The sequence below is a fragment of the Castor canadensis genome, chromosome 10 (assembly GCF_047511655.1).
Source record: "Castor canadensis chromosome 10, mCasCan1.hap1v2, whole genome shotgun sequence".
NCBI classification, from domain to species: Eukaryota; Metazoa; Chordata; class Mammalia; order Rodentia; family Castoridae; genus Castor; species Castor canadensis.
Genome location: NC_133395.1, coordinates 88,449,643 through 88,467,130, shown reverse-complemented (window position 1 = coordinate 88,467,130; position 17,488 = coordinate 88,449,643). Strand labels below are relative to the sequence as shown.

At 67.9% G+C, this 17,488-nt stretch overlaps 8 non-coding genes across 8 annotated transcripts; all 8 read right to left on the bottom strand.

The window, feature by feature from the left end:
* Window positions 1-814: 814 nt before the first annotated feature.
* On the bottom strand, window positions 815-933 carry LOC141411933 (5S ribosomal RNA). The gene has a single exon (XR_012436773.1). It is a non-coding gene; the product is annotated as a 5S ribosomal RNA (ribosomal RNA).
* Window positions 934-3,081: 2,148 nt separating this feature from the next.
* Window positions 3,082-3,200, bottom strand: LOC141411932 (5S ribosomal RNA). Its single transcript, XR_012436772.1, has one exon. It is a non-coding gene; the product is annotated as a 5S ribosomal RNA (ribosomal RNA).
* A 2,141-nt stretch (window positions 3,201-5,341) lies between these two features.
* LOC141412448 (5S ribosomal RNA) lies at window positions 5,342-5,460 on the bottom strand. Its single transcript, XR_012437288.1, has one exon. It is a non-coding gene; the product is annotated as a 5S ribosomal RNA (ribosomal RNA).
* Window positions 5,461-7,611: 2,151 nt separating this feature from the next.
* On the bottom strand, window positions 7,612-7,730 carry LOC141411931 (5S ribosomal RNA). The gene has a single exon (XR_012436771.1). It is a non-coding gene; the product is annotated as a 5S ribosomal RNA (ribosomal RNA).
* Window positions 7,731-9,875: 2,145 nt separating this feature from the next.
* Window positions 9,876-9,994, bottom strand: LOC141411930 (5S ribosomal RNA). Its single transcript, XR_012436770.1, has one exon. It is a non-coding gene; the product is annotated as a 5S ribosomal RNA (ribosomal RNA).
* A 2,145-nt stretch (window positions 9,995-12,139) lies between these two features.
* LOC141411929 (5S ribosomal RNA) lies at window positions 12,140-12,258 on the bottom strand. Its single transcript, XR_012436769.1, has one exon. It is a non-coding gene; the product is annotated as a 5S ribosomal RNA (ribosomal RNA).
* A 2,144-nt stretch (window positions 12,259-14,402) lies between these two features.
* Window positions 14,403-14,521, bottom strand: LOC141411928 (5S ribosomal RNA). Its single transcript, XR_012436768.1, has one exon. It is a non-coding gene; the product is annotated as a 5S ribosomal RNA (ribosomal RNA).
* Window positions 14,522-16,666: 2,145 nt separating this feature from the next.
* LOC141411927 (5S ribosomal RNA) lies at window positions 16,667-16,785 on the bottom strand. The gene has a single exon (XR_012436767.1). It is a non-coding gene; the product is annotated as a 5S ribosomal RNA (ribosomal RNA).
* Window positions 16,786-17,488: the final 703 nt, after the last annotated feature.

Genomic DNA, 17,488 nt, shown 5'->3' with positions numbered 1-17,488 from the left:
GCAGAGGGTCCCGGCACCTGAGGTTGTCCACGGGGAGAATGTCTGTTCCACGGGGGCAAGCGGTCCCTTCCGTCGTGCCCAAGCCCATGTGACCCCGAAGGCCAGGTGGCCCCGGTCCTTGAGCTGACTGAGGAGTGCTTTGAGACCCGGAGGGTGGCACAGGCGACTGGGCGTCAGCGGCGGCCCTCCCTCCCTTTGAGCGGGACGGGGAGCTGCCGCTGGCATCCGGAGCTCTGGCGGCCTGCGCCCTCTGTCCCTGTGACCGCAGGCTCTGCCGTGGGAGGCGGGATCCCACGTAGAGGTCACGCGCTGGCTGCCCTGTCTTGGGTTGAGCGACGGAGCGCGACGTGGAGCAGCACCCGACTGAGGCTCCCTGCTTCTCTGTCCCCTGGCGTCTTGCCCTGGACCCAGTGCACCACCTTGTGGCGAGCCCAGGTGTGGCGCGTCCCGCTGTGGGGCCCGCTGGGGTGCAGGACCCACTTTCTCATGGCTTCCGCACGTCCCTCCCCGCCCGCCTGGAGGGCAGTTGGGGAGCGGTCCCCAACGTGGCCTGGGACCAACCTCGCTGGTGACCCGTGTCGCGGGCGCGTGCCCCAGGAGAGTGTGGGGAGGGGAGAGGATTCGGGGACGTAGCTGTGAGGATTCGGTGTGCGTGGGTCTGGCGGGTGGCCCGGACGGGGTCGGGGTCGTGGTCACGGTGGGTCGTTGTGGTGGTGGTGGTGGTGGTGGTGGTGCTGGGGGTGGTGGTGGTGGTGGGGGGGGTGGTGGCGAAGTCCCCGAAGACAAAAGGAGCAGCGAGGGAGGGAGGAGCAAAAGCCTACAGCACCCGGTATTCCCAGGCGGTCTCCCATCCAAGTACTAACCAGGCCCGACCCTGCTTAGCTTCCGAGATCAGACGAGATCGGGCGCGTTCAGGGTGGTATGGCCGTAGACGCTAGCCGCCGCCTCCGGGAGCCCCAAGAGCCTGCCGAGGGCCCCGGCGTGCGTCTCCACGCTGCTCTCCTGGCACGGCTGGGAGTCCGGGTGGGGGCTGGCAGCCCGGGGCCAGCGGCCAGAGGCCCCGCGCGCCTGCTCGGGCAGCCGGTCTCGCCCAGGTGGCCGCTGGGTGGCTTTCTTCCCGAGGTGTCCTGCTGCCAGGACGAGGGTCAAGTTTTCTCGGGGGAAAATTTCTCAGTGCTCTCGGGCGCTTGTTCTTCTGGGAATGTCCACTGCTGTGGCCAAGGCGGGGGACGCACAGCTCGGGCCAGGGCAAGCAGCCGCCCTCCTCCGTCGCCTCCTGGAGCCGTATCCTTGGGTGGGTGCGTGGCTCCCAGCGGAGGTCTCGGGGACCCTTCCGGTCCTCTTCGTCCGGAAAGCGCCACTGCCCCTCCAGCCCATCAGGAAAACGGCAGCCGCGCCCTTCGCCGACCCGCTCCGCCCTCCTCCACACTCAGGGCCTGGGGCTGCGGGGCTGAATCGTGAGGCTTTCCAGCCCAGGACTTCACCTCTGGCCCCTTTCACACCCGGGATCTTGGGAAGAAGAAACAAAACCAAACACAGCCAAAGCCATCTCCTCCGACCCGGGGCCCCTCCACATCCCTTCCGATCCCGGGTTCCTGCCGGCCTCCCGGGGCGTTTCTCCCAGGCAGGCCTTCGCGGCCACTACACGGGGCTGAGCACTCGAGTCCTCGGGCGTCACGGGGCCCGCGGCCACGCCAAGCACGCACGACTCCCGGGTCTCGTCTGCTCCTGGGTGCCCTGGGCCTCTTCCCTGTGCCGCTGCTGGGTCTTGTGCCCCTGCTTGGCCTCCTTCAGACCCGGCCCCGTGCTACGCGGCCACGTGCTACAGGATCGTGCCAGCAGAACTGGCCCTGGCTGAGCCCCGTACCCACCCTCCTGCCATCCCTGGCCCTGCTAGCAAATGGCAGAGATCCTCTGGCCTCCGAGCCCAGACAAAAATCCTGATGCAGTTGGCCGAGGGGCCGCAAACCAAGGCTTCGCTTGTTCCCGCTCAGGCCCCAGCCATACCCTCTTGTCCTTCGGCTGCTCGTGTGTGGGGTGGGGGAGAGGAGGGTGCGTCCCCGTGCGTGCGTGCGTGGTCTGGGTGTCTCTGTGTGGTGTGTGTGTGTGTGTGTGTGTGTGTGTGTGTTAGATGCCGTGCCTGGTGTAGGTGGGGAAGAGCAAGCCCTCACGCACAGAGCCCCATCACACACTGGGGCCGGGCCGAGGGGGTAAATCTGCTCGGCCTGATTGCGTTGGGCATACATTGCAGAAGGTGGGTTTTCCAAGGCGGAGCAGAGGGTCCCGGCACCTGAGGTTGTCCACGGGGAGAATGTCTGTTCCACGGGGGCAAGCGGTCCCTTCCGTCGTGCCCAAGCCCATGTGACCCCGAAGGCCAGGTGGCCCCGGTCCTTGAGCTGACTGAGGAGTGCTTTGAGACCCGGAGGGTGGCACAGGCGACTGGGCGCCAGCGGCGGCCCTCCCTCCCTTTGAGCGGGACGGGGAGCTGCCGCTGGCATCCGGAGCTCTGGCGGCCTGCGCCCTCTGTCCCTGTGACCGCAGGCTCTGCCGTGGGAGGCGGGATCCCACGTAGAGGTCGCGCGCTGGCTGCCCTGTCTTGGGTTGAGCGACGGAGCGCGACGTGGAGCAGCACCCGACTGAGGCTCCCTGCTTCTCTGTCCCCTGGCGTCTTGCCCTGGACCCAGTGCACCACCTTGTGGCGAGCCCAGGTGTGGCGCGTCCCGCTGTGGGGCCCGCTGGGGTGCAGGACCCACTTTCTCATGGCTTCCGCACGTCCCTCCCCGCCCGCCTGGAGGGCAGTTGGGGAGCGGTCCCCAACGTGGCCTGGGACCAACCTCGCTGGTGACCCGTGTCGCGGGCGTGCGCCCCAGGAGAGTGTGGGGAGGGGAGAGGATTCGGGGACGTAGCTGTGAGGATTCGGTGTGCGTGTGTCTGGCGGGTGGCCCGGACGGGGTCGGGGTCGTGGTCACGGTGGGTCGTTGTGGTGGTGGTGGTGGTGGTGCTGGGGGTGGTGGTGGTGGTGGGGGGGGTGGTGGCGAAGTCCCCGAAGACAAAAGGAGCAGCGAGGGAGGGAGGAGCAAAAGCCTACAGCACCCGGTATTCCCAGGCGGTCTCCCATCCAAGTACTAACCAGGCCCGACCCTGCTTAGCTTCCGAGATCAGACGAGATCGGGCGCGTTCAGGGTGGTATGGCCGTAGACGCTAGCCGCCGCCTCCGGGAGCCCCAAGAGCCTGCCGAGGGCCCCGGCGTGCGTCTCCACGCTGCTCTCCTGGCACGGCTGGGAGTCCGGGTGGGGGCTGGCAGCCCGGGGCCAGCGGCCAGAGGCCCCGCGCGCCTGCTCGGGCAGCCGGTCTCGCCCAGGTGGCCGCTGGGTGGCTTTCTTCCCGAGGTGTCCTGCTGCCAGGACGAGGGTCAAGTTTTCTCGGGGGAAAATTTCTCAGTGCTCTCGGGCGCTTGTTCTTCTGGGAATGTCCACTGCTGTGGCCAAGGCGGGGGACGCACAGCTCGGGCCAGGGCAAGCAGCCGCCCTCCTCCGTCGCCTCCTGGAGCTGTATCCTTGGGTGGGTGCGTGGCTCCCAGCGGAGGTCTCGGGGACCCTTCCGGTCCTCTTCGTCCGGAAAGCGCCACTGCCCCTCCAGCCCATCAGGAAAACGGCAGCCGCGCCCTTCGCCGACCCGCTCCGCCCTCCTCCACACTCAGGGCCTGGGGCTGCGGGGCTGAATCGTGAGGCTTTCCAGCCCAGGACTTCACCTCTGGCCCCTTTCACACCCGGGATCTTGGGAAGAAGAAACAAAACCAAACACAGCCAAAGCCATCTCCTCCGACCCGGGGCCCCTCCACATCCCTTCCGATCCCGGGTTCCTGCCGGCCTCCCGGGGCGTTTCTCCCAGGCAGGCCTTCGCGGCCACTACACGGGGCTGAGCACTCGAGTCCTCGGGCGTCACGGGGCCCGCGGCCACGCCAAGCACGCACGACTCCCGGGTCTCGTCTGCTCCTGGGTGCCCTGGGCCTCTTCCCTGTGCCGCTGCTGGGTCTTGTGCCCCTGCTTGGCCTCCTTCAGACCCGGCCCCGTGCTACGCGGCCACGTGCTACAGGATCGTGCCAGCAGAACTGGCCCTGGCTGAGCCCCGTACCCACCCTCCTGCCATCCCTGGCCCTGCTAGCAAATGGCAGAGATCCTCTGGCCTCCGAGCCCAGACAAAAATCCTGATGCAGTTGGCCGAGGGGCCGCAAACCAAGGCTTCGCTTGTTCCCGCTCAGGCCCCAGCCATACCCTCTTGTCCTTCGGCTGCTCGTGTGTGGGGTGGGGGAGAGGAGGGTGCGTCCCCGTGCGTGCGTGCGTGGTCTGGGTGTCTCTGCGTGGTGTGTGTGTGTGTGTGTGTGTGTGTTAGATGCCGTGCCTGGTGTAGGTGGGGAAGAGCAAGCCCTCACGCACAGAGCCCCATCACACACTGGGGCCGGGCCGAGGGGGTCAATCTGCTCGGCCTGATTGCGTTGGGCATACATTGCAGAAGGTGGGTTTTCCAAGGCGGAGCAGAGGGTCCCGGCACCTGAGGTTGTCCACGGGGAGAATGTCTGTTCCACGGGGGCAAGCGGTCCCTTCCGTCGTGCCCAAGCCCATGTGACCCCGAAGGCCAGGTGGCCCCGGTCCTTGAGCTGACTGAGGAGTGCTTTGAGACCCGGAGGGTGGCACAGGCGACTGGGCGCCAGCGGCGGCCCTCCCTCCCTTTGAGCGGGACGGGGAGCTGCCGCTGGCATCCGGAGCTCTGGCGGCCTGCGCCCTCTGTCCCTGTGACCGCAGGCTCTGCCGTGGGAGGCGGGATCCCACGTAGAGGTCGCGCGCTGGCTGCCCTGTCTTGGGTTGAGCGACGGAGCGCGACGTGGAGCAGCACCCGACTGAGGCTCCCTGCTTCTCTGTCCCCTGGCGTCTTGCCCTGGACCCAGTGCACCACCTTGTGGCGAGCCCAGGTGTGGCGCGTCCCGCTGTGGGGCCCGCTGGGGTGCAGGACCCACTTTCTCATGGCTTCCGCACGTCCCTCCCCGCCCGCCTGGAGGGCAGTTGGGGAGCGGTCCCCAACGTGGCCTGGGACCAACCTCGCTGGTGACCCGTGTCGCGGGCGCGCGCCCCAGGAGAGTGTGGGGAGGGGAGAGGATTCGGGGACGTAGCTGTGAGGATTCGGTGTGCGTGGGTCTGGCGGGTGGCCCGGACGGGGTCGGGGTCGTGGTCACGGTGGGTCGTTGTGGTGGTGGTGGTGGTGGTGCTGGGGGTGGTGGTGGTGGTGGGGGGGTGGTGGCGAAGTCCCCGAAGACAAAAGGAGCAGCGAGGGAGGGAGGAGCAAAAGCCTACAGCACCTGGTATTCCCAGGCGGTCTCCCATCCAAGTACTAACCAGGCCCGACCCTGCTTAGCTTCCGAGATCAGACGAGATCGGGCGCGTTCAGGGTGGTATGGCCGTAGAAGCTAGCCGCCGCCTCCGGGAGCCCCAAGAGCCTGCCGAGGGCCCCGGCGTGCGTCTCCACGCTGCTCTCCTGGCACGGCTGGGAGTCCGGGTGGGGGCTGGCAGCCCGGGGCCAGCGGCCAGAGGCCCCGCGCGCCTGCTCGGGCAGCCGGTCTCGCCCAGGTGGCCGCTGGGTGGCTTTCTTCCCGAGGTGTCCTGCTGCCAGGACGAGGGTCAAGTTTTCTCGGGGGAAAATTTCTCAGTGCTCTCGGGCGCTTGTTCTTCTGGGAATGTCCACTGCTGTGGCCAAGGCGGGGGACGCACAGCTCGGGCCAGGGCAAGCAGCCGCCCTCCTCCGTCGCCTCCTGGAGCCGTATCCTTGGGTGGGTGCGTGGCTCCCAGCGGAGGTCTCGGGGACCCTTCCGGTCCTCTTCGTCCGGAAAGCGCCACTGCCCCTCCAGCCCATCAGGAAAACGGCAGCCGCGCCCTTCGCCGACCCGCTCCGCCCTCCTCCACACTCAGGGCCTGGGGCTGCGGGGCTGAATCGTGAGGCTTTCCAGCCCAGGACTTCACCTCTGGCCCCTTTCACACCCGGGATCTTGGGAAGAAGAAACAAAACCAAACACAGCCAAAGCCATCTCCTCCGACCCGGGGCCCCTCCACATCCCTTCCGATCCCGGGTTCCTGCCGGCCTCCCGGGGCGTTTCTCCCAGGCAGGCCTTCGCGGCCACTACACGGGGCTGAGCACTCGAGTCCTCGGGCGTCACGGGGCCCGCGGCCACGCCAAGCACGCACGACTCCCGGGTCTCGTCTGCTCCTGGGTGCCCTGGGCCTCTTCCCTGTGCCGCTGCTGGGTCTTGTGCCCCTGCTTGGCCTCCATCAGACCCGGCCCCGTGCTACGCGGCCACGTGCTACAGGATCGTGCCAGCAGAACTGGCCCTGGCTGAGCCCCGTACCCACCCTCCTGCCATCCCTGGCCCTGCTAGCAAATGGCAGAGATCCTCTGGCCTCCGAGCCCAGACAAAAATCCTGATGCAGATGGCCGAGGGGCCGCAAACCAAGGCTTCGCTTGTTCCCGCTCAGGCCCCAGCCATACCCTCTTGTCCTTCGGCTGCTCGTGTGTGGGGTGGGGGAGAGGAGGGTGCGTCCCCGTGCGTGCGTGCGTGGTCTGGGTGTCTCTGTGTGGTGTGTGTGTGTGTGTGTGTGTGTGTGTGTGTGTGTTAGATGCCGTGCCTGGTGTAGGTGGGGAAGAGCAAGCCCTCACGCACAGAGCCCCATCACACACTGGGGCCGGGCCGAGGGGGTAAATCTGCTCGGCCTGATTGCGTTGGGCATACATTGCAGAAGGTGGGTTTTCCAAGGCGGAGCAGAGGGTCCCGGCACCTGAGGTTGTCCACGGGGAGAATGTCTGTTCCACGGGGGCAAGCGGTCCCTTCCGTCGTGCCCAAGCCCATGTGACCCCGAAGGCCAGGTGGCCCCGGTCCTTGAGCTGACTGAGGAGTGCTTTGAGACCCGGAGGGTGGCACAGGCGACTGGGCGCCAGCGGCGGCCCTCCCTCCCTTTGAGCGGGACGGGGAGCTGCCGCTGGCATCCGGAGCTCTGGCGGCCTGCGCCCTCTGTCCCTGTGACCGCAGGCTCTGCCGTGGGAGGCGGGATCCCACGTAGAGGTCGCGCGCTGGCTGCCCTGTCTTGGGTTGAGCGACGGAGCGCGACGTGGAGCAGCACCCGACTGAGGCTCCCTGCTTCTCTGTCCCCTGGCGTCTTGCCCTGGACCCAGTGCACCACCTTGTGGCGAGCCCAGGTGTGGCGCGTCCCGCTGTGGGGCCCGCTGGGGTGCAGGACCCACTTTCTCATGGCTTCCGCACGTCCCTCCCCGCCCGCCTGGAGGGCAGTTGGGGAGCGGTCCCCAACGTGGCCTGGGACCAACCTCGCTGGTGACCCGTGTCGCGGGCGCGCGCCCCAGGAGAGTGTGGGGAGGGGAGAGGATTCGGGGACGTAGCTGTGAGGATTCGGTGTGCGTGGGTCTGGCGGGTGGCCCGGACGGGGTCGGGGTCGTGGTCACGGTGGGTCGTTGTGGTGGTGGTGGTGGTGGTGCTGGGGGTGGTGGTGGTGGTGGGGGGGTGGTGGCGAAGTCCCCGAAGACAAAAGGAGCAGCGAGGGAGGGAGGAGCAAAAGCCTACAGCACCCGGTATTCCCAGGCGGTCTCCCATCCAAGTACTAACCAGGCCCGACCCTGCTTAGCTTCCGAGATCAGACGAGATCGGGCGCGTTCAGGGTGGTATGGCCGTAGACGCTAGCCGCCGCCTCCGGGAGCCCCAAGAGCCTGCCGAGGGCCCCGGCGTGCGTCTCCACGCTGCTCTCCTGGCACGGCTGGGAGTCCGGGTGGGGGCTGGCAGCCCGGGGCCAGCGGCCAGAGGCCCCGCGCGCCTGCTCGGGCAGCCGGTCTCGCCCAGGTGGCCGCTGGGTGGCTTTCTTCCCGAGGTGTCCTGCTGCCAGGACGAGGGTCAAGTTTTCTCGGGGGAAAATTTCTCAGTGCTCTCGGGCGCTTGTTCTTCTGGGAATGTCCACTGCTGTGGCCAAGGCGGGGGACGCACAGCTCGGGCCAGGGCAAGCAGCCGCCCTCCTCCGTCGCCTCCTGGAGCCGTATCCTTGGGTGGGTGCGTGGCTCCCAGCGGAGGTCTCGGGGACCCTTCCGGTCCTCTTCGTCCGGAAAGCGCCACTGCCCCTCCAGCCCATCAGGAAAACGGCAGCCGCGCCCTTCGCCGACCCGCTCCGCCCTCCTCCACACTCAGGGCCTGGGGCTGCGGGGCTGAATCGTGAGGCTTTCCAGCCCAGGACTTCACCTCTGGCCCCTTTCACACCCGGGATCTTGGGAAGAAGAAACAAAACCAAACACAGCCAAAGCCATCTCCTCCGACCCGGGGCCCCTCCACATCCCTTCCGATCCCGGGTTCCTGCCGGCCTCCCGGGGCGTTTCTCCCAGGCAGGCCTTCGCGGCCACTACACGGGGCTGAGCACTCGAGTCCTCGGGCGTCACGGGGCCCGCGGCCACGCCAAGCACGCACGACTCCCGGGTCTCGTCTGCTCCTGGGTGCCCTGGGCCTCTTCCCTGTGCCGCTGCTGGGTCTTGTGCCCCTGCTTGGCCTCCTTCAGACCCGGCCCCGTGCTACGCGGCCACGTGCTACAGGATCGTGCCAGCAGAACTGGCCCTGGCTGAGCCCCGTACCCACCCTCCTGCCATGCCTGGCCCTGCTAGCAAATGGCAGAGATCCTCTGGCCTCCGAGCCCAGACAAAAATCCTGATGCAGTTGGCCGAGGGGCCGCAAACCAAGGCTTCGCTTGTTCCCGCTCAGGCCCCAGCCATACCCTCTTGTCCTTCGGCTGCTCGTGTGTGGGGTGGGGGAGAGGAGGGTGCGTCCCCGTGCGTGCGTGCGTGGTCTGGGTGTCTCTGCGTGGTGTGTGTGTGTGTGTGTGTGTGTGTTAGATGCCGTGCCTGGTGTAGGTGGGGAAGAGCAAGCCCTCACGCACAGAGCCCCATCACACACTGGGGCCGGGCCGAGGGGGTCAATCTGCTCGGCCTGATTGCGTTGGGCATACATTGCAGAAGGTGGGTTTTCCAAGGCGGAGCAGAGGGTCCCGGCACCTGAGGTTGTCCACGGGGAGAATGTCTGTTCCACGGGGGCAAGCGGTCCCTTCCGTCGTGCCCAAGCCCATGTGACCCCGAAGGCCAGGTGGCCCCGGTCCTTGAGCTGACTGAGGAGTGCTTTGAGACCCGGAGGGTGGCACAGGCGACTGGGCGCCAGCGGCGGCCCTCCCTCCCTTTGAGCGGGACGGGGAGCTGCCGCTGGCATCCGGAGCTCTGGCGGCCTGCGCCCTCTGTCCCTGTGACCGCAGGCTCTGCCGTGGGAGGCGGGATCCCACGTAGAGGTCGCGCGCTGGCTGCCCTGTCTTGGGTGGAGCGACGGAGCGCGACGTGGAGCAGCACCCGACTGAGGCTCCCTGCTTCTCTGTCCCCTGGCGTCTTGCCCTGGACCCAGTGCACCACCTTGTGGCGAGCCCAGGTGTGGCGCGTCCCGCTGTGGGGCCCGCTGGGGTGCAGGACCCACTTTCTCATGGCTTCCGCACGTCCCTCCCCGCCCGCCTGGAGGGCAGTTGGGGAGCGGTCCCCAACGTGGCCTGGGACCATCCTCGCTGGTGACCCGTGTCGCGGGCGCGCGCCCCAGGAGAGTGTGGGGAGGGGAGAGGATTCGGGGACGTAGCTGTGAGGATTCGGTGTGCGTGGGTCTGGCGGGTGGCCCGGACGGGGTCGGGGTCGTGGTCACGGTGGGTCGTTGTGGTGGTGGTGGTGGTGGTGGTGCTGGGGGTGGTGGTGGTGGTGGGGGGGGTGGTGGCGAAGTCCCCGAAGACAAAAGGAGCAGCGAGGGAGGGAGGAGCAAAAGCCTACAGCACCCGGTATTCCCAGGCGGTCTCCCATCCAAGTACTAACCAGGCCCGACCCTGCTTAGCTTCCGAGATCAGACGAGATCGGGCGCGTTCAGGGTGGTATGGCCGTAGACGCTAGCCGCCGCCTCCGGGAGCCCCAAGAGCCTGCCGAGGGCCCCGGCGTGCGTCTCCACGCTGCTCTCCTGGCACGGCTGGGAGTCCGGGTGGGGGCTGGCAGCCCGGGGCCAGCGGCCAGAGGCCCCGCGCGCCTGCTCGGGCAGCCGGTCTCGCCCAGGTGGCCGCTGGGTGGCTTTCTTCCCGAGGTGTCCTGCTGCCAGGACGAGGGTCAAGTTTTCTCGGGGGAAAATTTCTCAGTGCTCTCGGGCGCTTGTTCTTCTGGGAATGTCCACTGCTGTGGCCAAGGCGGGGGACGCACAGCTCGGGCCAGGGCAAGCAGCCGCCCTCCTCCGTCGCCTCCTGGAGCCGTATCCTTGGGTGGGTGCGTGGCTCCCAGCGGAGGTCTCGGGGACCCTTCCGGTCCTCTTCGTCCGGAAAGCGCCACTGCCCCTCCAGCCCATCAGGAAAACGGCAGCCGCGCCCTTCGCCGACCCGCTCCGCCCTCCTCCACACTCAGGGCCTGGGGCTGCGGGGCTGAATCGTGAGGCTTTCCAGCCCAGGACTTCACCTCTGGCCCCTTTCACACCCGGGATCTTGGGAAGAAGAAACAAAACCAAACACAGCCAAAGCCATCTCCTCCGACCCGGGGCCCCTCCACATCCCTTCCGATCCCGGGTTCCTGCCGGCCTCCCGGGGCGTTTCTCCCAGGCAGGCCTTCGCGGCCACTACACGGGGCTGAGCACTCGAGTCCTCGGGCGTCACGGGGCCCGCGGCCACGCCAAGCACGCACGACTCCCGGGTCTCGTCTGCTCCTGGGTGCCCTGGGCCTCTTCCCTGTGCCGCTGCTGGGTCTTGTGCCCCTGCTTGGCCTCCTTCAGACCCGGCCCCGTGCTACGCGGCCACGTGCTACAGGATCGTGCCAGCAGAACTGGCCCTGGCTGAGCCCCGTACCCACCCTCCTGCCATCCCTGGCCCTGCTAGCAAATGGCAGAGATCCTCTGGCCTCCGAGCCCAGACAAAAATCCTGATGCAGTTGGCCGAGGGGCCGCAAACCAAGGCTTCGCTTGTTCCCGCTCAGGCCCCAGCCATACCCTCTTGTCCTTCGGCTGCTCGTGTGTGGGGTGGGGGAGAGGAGGGTGCGTCCCCGTGCGTGCGTGCGTGGTCTGGGTGTCTCTGCGTGGTGTGTGTGTGTGTGTGTGTGTGTGTTAGATGCCGTGCCTGGTGTAGGTGGGGAAGAGCAAGCCCTCACGCACAGAGCCCCATCACACACTGGGGCCGGGCCGAGGGGGTCAATCTGCTCGGCCTGATTGCGTTGGGCATACATTGCAGAAGGTGGGTTTTCCAAGGCGGAGCAGAGGGTCCCGGCACCTGAGGTTGTCCACGGGGAGAATGTCTGTTCCACGGGGGCAAGCGGTCCCTTCCGTCGTGCCCAAGCCCATGTGACCCCGAAGGCCAGGTGGCCCCGGTCCTTGAGCTGACTGAGGAGTGCTTTGAGACCCGGAGGGTGGCACAGGCGACTGGGCGCCAGCGGCGGCCCTCCCTCCCTTTGAGCGGGACGGGGAGCTGCCGCTGGCATCCGGAGCTCTGGCGGCCTGCGCCCTCTGTCCCTGTGACCGCAGGCTCTGCCGTGGGAGGCGGGATCCCACGTAGAGGTCGCGCGCTGGCTGCCCTGTCTTGGGTGGAGCGACGGAGCGCGACGTGGAGCAGCACCCGACTGAGGCTCCCTGCTTCTCTGTCCCCTGGCGTCTTGCCCTGGACCCAGTGCACCACCTTGTGGCGAGCCCAGGTGTGGCGCGTCCCGCTGTGGGGCCCGCTGGGGTGCAGGACCCACTTTCTCATGGCTTCCGCACGTCCCTCCCCGCCCGCCTGGAGGGCAGTTGGGGAGCGGTCCCCAACGTGGCCTGGGACCAACCTCGCTGGTGACCCGTGTCGCGGGCGCGCGCCCCAGGAGAGTGTGGGGAGGTGAGAGGATTCGGGGACGTAGCTGTGAGGATTCGGTGTGCGTGGGTCTGGCGGGTGGCCCGGACGGGGTCGGGGTCGTGGTCACGGTGGGTCGTTGTGGTGGTGGTGGTGGTGGTGGTGCTGGGGGTGGTGGTGGTGGTGGGGGGGGTGGTGGCGAAGTCCCCGAAGACAAAAGGAGCAGCGAGGGAGGGAGGAGCAAAAGCCTACAGCACCCGGTATTCCCAGGCGGTCTCCCATCCAAGTACTAACCAGGCCCGACCCTGCTTAGCTTCCGAGATCAGACGAGATCGGGCGCGTTCAGGGTGGTATGGCCGTAGACGCTAGCCGCCGCCTCCGGGAGCCCCAAGAGCCTGCCGAGGGCCCCGGCGTGCGTCTCCACGCTGCTCTCCTGGCACGGCTGGGAGTCCGGGTGGGGGCTGGCAGCCCGGGGCCAGCGGCCAGAGGCCCCGCGCGCCTGCTCGGGCAGCCGGTCTCGCCCAGGTGGCCGCTGGGTGGCTTTCTTCCCGAGGTGTCCTGCTGCCAGGACGAGGGTCAAGTTTTCTCGGGGGAAAATTTCTCAGTGCTCTCGGGCGCTTGTTCTTCTGGGAATGTCCACTGCTGTGGCCAAGGCGGGGGACGCACAGCTCGGGCCAGGGCAAGCAGCCGCCCTCCTCCGTCGCCTCCTGGAGCCGTATCCTTGGGTGGGTGCGTGGCTCCCAGCGGAGGTCTCGGGGACCCTTCCGGTCCTCTTCGTCCGGAAAGCGCCACTGCCCCTCCAGCCCATCAGGAAAACGGCAGCCGCGCCCTTCGCCGACCCGCTCCGCCCTCCTCCACACTCAGGGCCTGGGGCTGCGGGGCTGAATCGTGAGGCTTTCCAGCCCAGGACTTCACCTCTGGCCCCTTTCACACCCGGGATCTTGGGAAGAAGAAACAAAACCAAACACAGCCAAAGCCATCTCCTCCGACCCGGGGCCCCTCCACATCCCTTCCGATCCCGGGTTCCTGCCGGCCTCCCGGGGCGTTTCTCCCAGGCAGGCCTTCGCGGCCACTACACGGGGCTGAGCACTCGAGTCCTCGGGCGTCACGGGGCCCGCGGCCACGCCAAGCACGCACGACTCCCGGGTCTCGTCTGCTCCTGGGTGCCCTGGGCCTCTTCCCTGTGCCGCTGCTGGGTCTTGTGCCCCTGCTTGGCCTCCTTCAGACCCGGCCCCGTGCTACGCGGCCACGTGCTACAGGATCGTGCCAGCAGAACTGGCCCTGGCTGAGCCCCGTACCCACCCTCCTGCCATCCCTGGCCCTGCTAGCAAATGGCAGAGATCCTCTGGCCTCCGAGCCCAGACAAAAATCCTGATGCAGTTGGCCGAGGGGCCGCAAACCAAGGCTTCGCTTGTTCCCGCTCAGGCCCCAGCCATACCCTCTTGTCCTTCGGCTGCTCGTGTGTGGGGTGGGGGAGAGGAGGGTGCGTCCCCGTGCGTGCGTGCGTGGTCTGGGTGTCTCTGCGTGGTGTGTGTGTGTGTGTGTGTGTGTGTTAGATGCCGTGCCTGGTGTAGGTGGGGAAGAGCAAGCCCTCACGCACAGAGCCCCATCACACACTGGGGCCGGGCCGAGGGGGTCAATCTGCTCGGCCTGATTGCGTTGGGCATACATTGCAGAAGGTGGGTTTTCCAAGGCGGAGCAGAGGGTCCCGGCACCTGAGGTTGTCCACGGGGAGAATGTCTGTTCCACGGGGGCAAGCGGTCCCTTCCGTCGTGCCCAAGCCCATGTGACCCCGAAGGCCAGGTGGCCCCGGTCCTTGAGCTGACTGAGGAGTGCTTTGAGACCCGGAGGGTGGCACAGGCGACTGGGCGCCAGCGGCGGCCCTCCCTCCCTTTGAGCGGGACGGGGAGCTGCCGCTGGCATCCGGAGCTCTGGCGGCCTGCGCCCTCTGTCCCTGTGACCGCAGGCTCTGCCGTGGGAGGCGGGATCCCACGTAGAGGTCGCGCGCTGGCTGCCCTGTCTTGGGTGGAGCGACGGAGCGCGACGTGGAGCAGCACCCGACTGAGGCTCCCTGCTTCTCTGTCCCCTGGCGTCTTGCCCTGGACCCAGTGCACCACCTTGTGGCGAGCCCAGGTGTGGCGCGTCCCGCTGTGGGGCCCGCTGGGGTGCAGGACCCACTTTCTCATGGCTTCCGCACGTCCCTCCCCGCCCGCCTGGAGGGCAGTTGGGGAGCGGTCCCCAACGTGGCCTGGGACCAACCTCGCTGGTGACCCGTGTCGCGGGCGCGCGCCCCAGGAGAGTGTGGGGAGGGGAGAGGATTCGGGGACGTAGCTGTGAGGATTCGGTGTGCGTGGGTCTGGCGGGTGGCCCGGACGGGGTCGGGGTCGTGGTCACGGTGGGTCGTTGTGGTGGTGGTGGTGGTGGTGGTGCTGGGGGTGGTGGTGGTGGTGGGGGGGTGGTGGCGAAGTCCCCGAAGACAAAAGGAGCAGCGAGGGAGGGAGGAGCAAAAGCCTACAGCACCCGGTATTCCCAGGCGGTCTCCCATCCAAGTACTAACCAGGCCCGACCCTGCTTAGCTTCCGAGATCAGACGAGATCGGGCGCGTTCAGGGTGGTATGGCCGTAGACGCTAGCCGCCGCCTCCGGGAGCCCCAAGAGCCTGCCGAGGGCCCCGGCGTGCGTCTCCACGCTGCTCTCCTGGCACGGCTGGGAGTCCGGGTGGGGGCTGGCAGCCCGGGGCCAGCGGCCAGAGGCCCCGCGCGCCTGCTCGGGCAGCCGGTCTCGCCCAGGTGGCCGCTGGGTGGCTTTCTTCCCGAGGTGTCCTGCTGCCAGGACGAGGGTCAAGTTTTCTCGGGGGAAAATTTCTCAGTGCTCTCGGGCGCTTGTTCTTCTGGGAATGTCCACTGCTGTGGCCAAGGCGGGGGACGCACAGCTCGGGCCAGGGCAAGCAGCCGCCCTCCTCCGTCGCCTCCTGGAGCCGTATCCTTGGGTGGGTGCGTGGCTCCCAGCGGAGGTCTCGGGGACCCTTCCGGTCCTCTTCGTCCGGAAAGCGCCACTGCCCCTCCAGCCCATCAGGAAAACGGCAGCCGTGCCCTTCGCCGACCCGCTCCGCCCTCCTCCACACTCAGGGCCTGGGGCTGCGGGGCTGAATCGTGAGGCTTTCCAGCCCAGGACTTCACCTCTGGCCCCTTTCACACCCGGGATCTTGGGAAGAAGAAACAAAACCAAACACAGCCAAAGCCATCTCCTCCGACCCGGGGCCCCTCCACATCCCTTCCGATCCCGGGTTCCTGCCGGCCTCCCGGGGCGTTTCTCCCAGGCAGGCCTTCGCGGCCACTACACGGGGCTGAGCACTCGAGTCCTCGGGCGTCACGGGGCCCGCGGCCACGCCAAGCACGCACGACTCCCGGGTCTCGTCTGCTCCTGGGTGCCCTGGGCCTCTTCCCTGTGCCGCTGCTGGGTCTTGTGCCCCTGCTTGGCCTCCTTCAGACCCGGCCCCGTGCTACGCGGCCACGTGCTACAGGATCGTGCCAGCAGAACTGGCCCTGGCTGAGCCCCGTACCCACCCTCCTGCCATCCCTGGCCCTGCTAGCAAATGGCAGAGATCCTCTGGCCTCCGAGCCCAGACAAAAATCCTGATGCAGTTGGCCGAGGGGCCGCAAACCAAGGCTTCGCTTGTTCCCGCTCAGGCCCCAGCCATACCCTCTTGTCCTTCGGCTGCTCGTGTGTGGGGTGGGGGAGAGGAGGGTGCGTCCCCGTGCGTGCGTGCGTGGTCTGGGTGTCTCTGCGTGGTGTGTGTGTGTGTGTGTGTGTGTGTTAGATGCCGTGCCTGGTGTAGGTGGGGAAGAGCAAGCCCTCACGCACAGAGCCCCATCACACACTGGGGCCGGGCCGAGGGGGTCAATCTGCTCGGCCTGATTGCGTTGGGCATACATTGCAGAAGGTGGGTTTTCCAAGGCGGAGCAGAGGGTCCCGGCACCTGAGGTTGTCCACGGGGAGAATGTCTGTTCCACGGGGGCAAGCGGTCCCTTCCGTCGTGCCCAAGCCCATGTGACCCCGAAGGCCAGGTGGCCCCGGTCCTTGAGCTGACTGAGGAGTGCTTTGAGACCCGGAGGGTGGCACAGGCGACTGGGCGCCAGCGGCGGCCCTCCCTCCCTTTGAGCGGGACGGGGAGCTGCCGCTGGCATCCGGAGCTCTGGCGGCCTGCGCCCTCTGTCCCTGTGACCGCAGGCTCTGCCGTGGGAGGCGGGATCCCACGTAGAGGTCGCGCGCTGGCTGCCCTGTCTTGGGTGGAGCGACGGAGCGCGACGTGGAGCAGCACCCGACTGAGGCTCCCTGCTTCTCTGTCCCCTGGCGTCTTGCCCTGGACCCAGTGCACCACCTTGTGGCGAGCCCAGGTGTGGCGCGTCCCGCTGTGGGGCCCGCTGGGGTGCAGGACCCACTTTCTCATGGCTTCCGCACGTCCCTCCCCGCCCGCCTGGAGGGCAGTTGGGGAGCGGTCCCCAACGTGGCCTGGGACCAACCTCGCTGGTGACCCGTGTCGCGGGCGCGCGCCCCAGGAGAGTGTGGGGAGGGGAGAGGATTCGGGGACGTAGCTGTGAGGATTCGGTGTGCGTGGGTCTGGCGGGTGGCCCGGACGGGGTCGGGGTCGTGGTCACGGTGGGTCGTTGTGGTGGTGGTGGTGGTGGTGGTGCTGGGGGTGGTGGTGGTGGTGGGGGGGGTGGTGGCGAAGTCCCCGAAGACAAAAGGAGCAGCGAGGGAGGGAGGAGCAAAAGCCTACAGCACCCGGTATTCCCAGGCGGTCTCCCATCCAAGTACTAACCAGGCCCGACCCTGCTTAGCTTCCGAGATCAGACGAGATCGGGCGCGTTCAGGGTGGTATGGCCGTAGACGCTAGCCGCCGCCTCCGGGAGCCCCAAGAGCCTGCCGAGGGCCCCGGCGTGCGTCTCCACGCTGCTCTCCTGGCACGGCTGGGAGTCCGGGTGGGGGCTGGCAGCCCGGGGCCAGCGGCCAGAGGCCCCGCGCGCCTGCTCGGGCAGCCGGTCTCGCCCAGGTGGCCGCTGGGTGGCTTTCTTCCCGAGGTGTCCTGCTGCCAGGACGAGGGTCAAGTTTTCTCGGGGGAAAATTTCTCAGTGCTCTCGGGCGCTTGTTCTTCTGGGAATGTCCACTGCTGTGGCCAAGGCGGGGGACGCACAGCTCGGGCCAGGGCAAGCAGCCGCCCTCCTCCGTCGCCTCCTGGAGCCGTATCCTTGGGTGGGTGCGTGGCTCCCAGCGGAGGTCTCGGGGACCCTTCCGGTCCTCTTCGTCCGGAAAGCGCCACTGCCCCTCCAGCCCATCAGGAAAACGGCAGCCGCGCCCTTCGCCGACCCGCTCCGCCCTCCTCCACACTCAGGGCCTGGGGCTGCGGGGCTGAATCGTGAGGCTTTCCAGCCCAGGACTTCACCTCTGGCCCCTTTCACACCCGGGATCTTGGGAAGAAGAAACAAAACCAAACACAGCCAAAGCCATCTCCTCCGACCCGGGGCCCCTCCACATCCCTTCCGATCCCGGGTTCCTGCCGGCCTCCCGGGGCGTTTCTCCCAGGCAGGCCTTCGC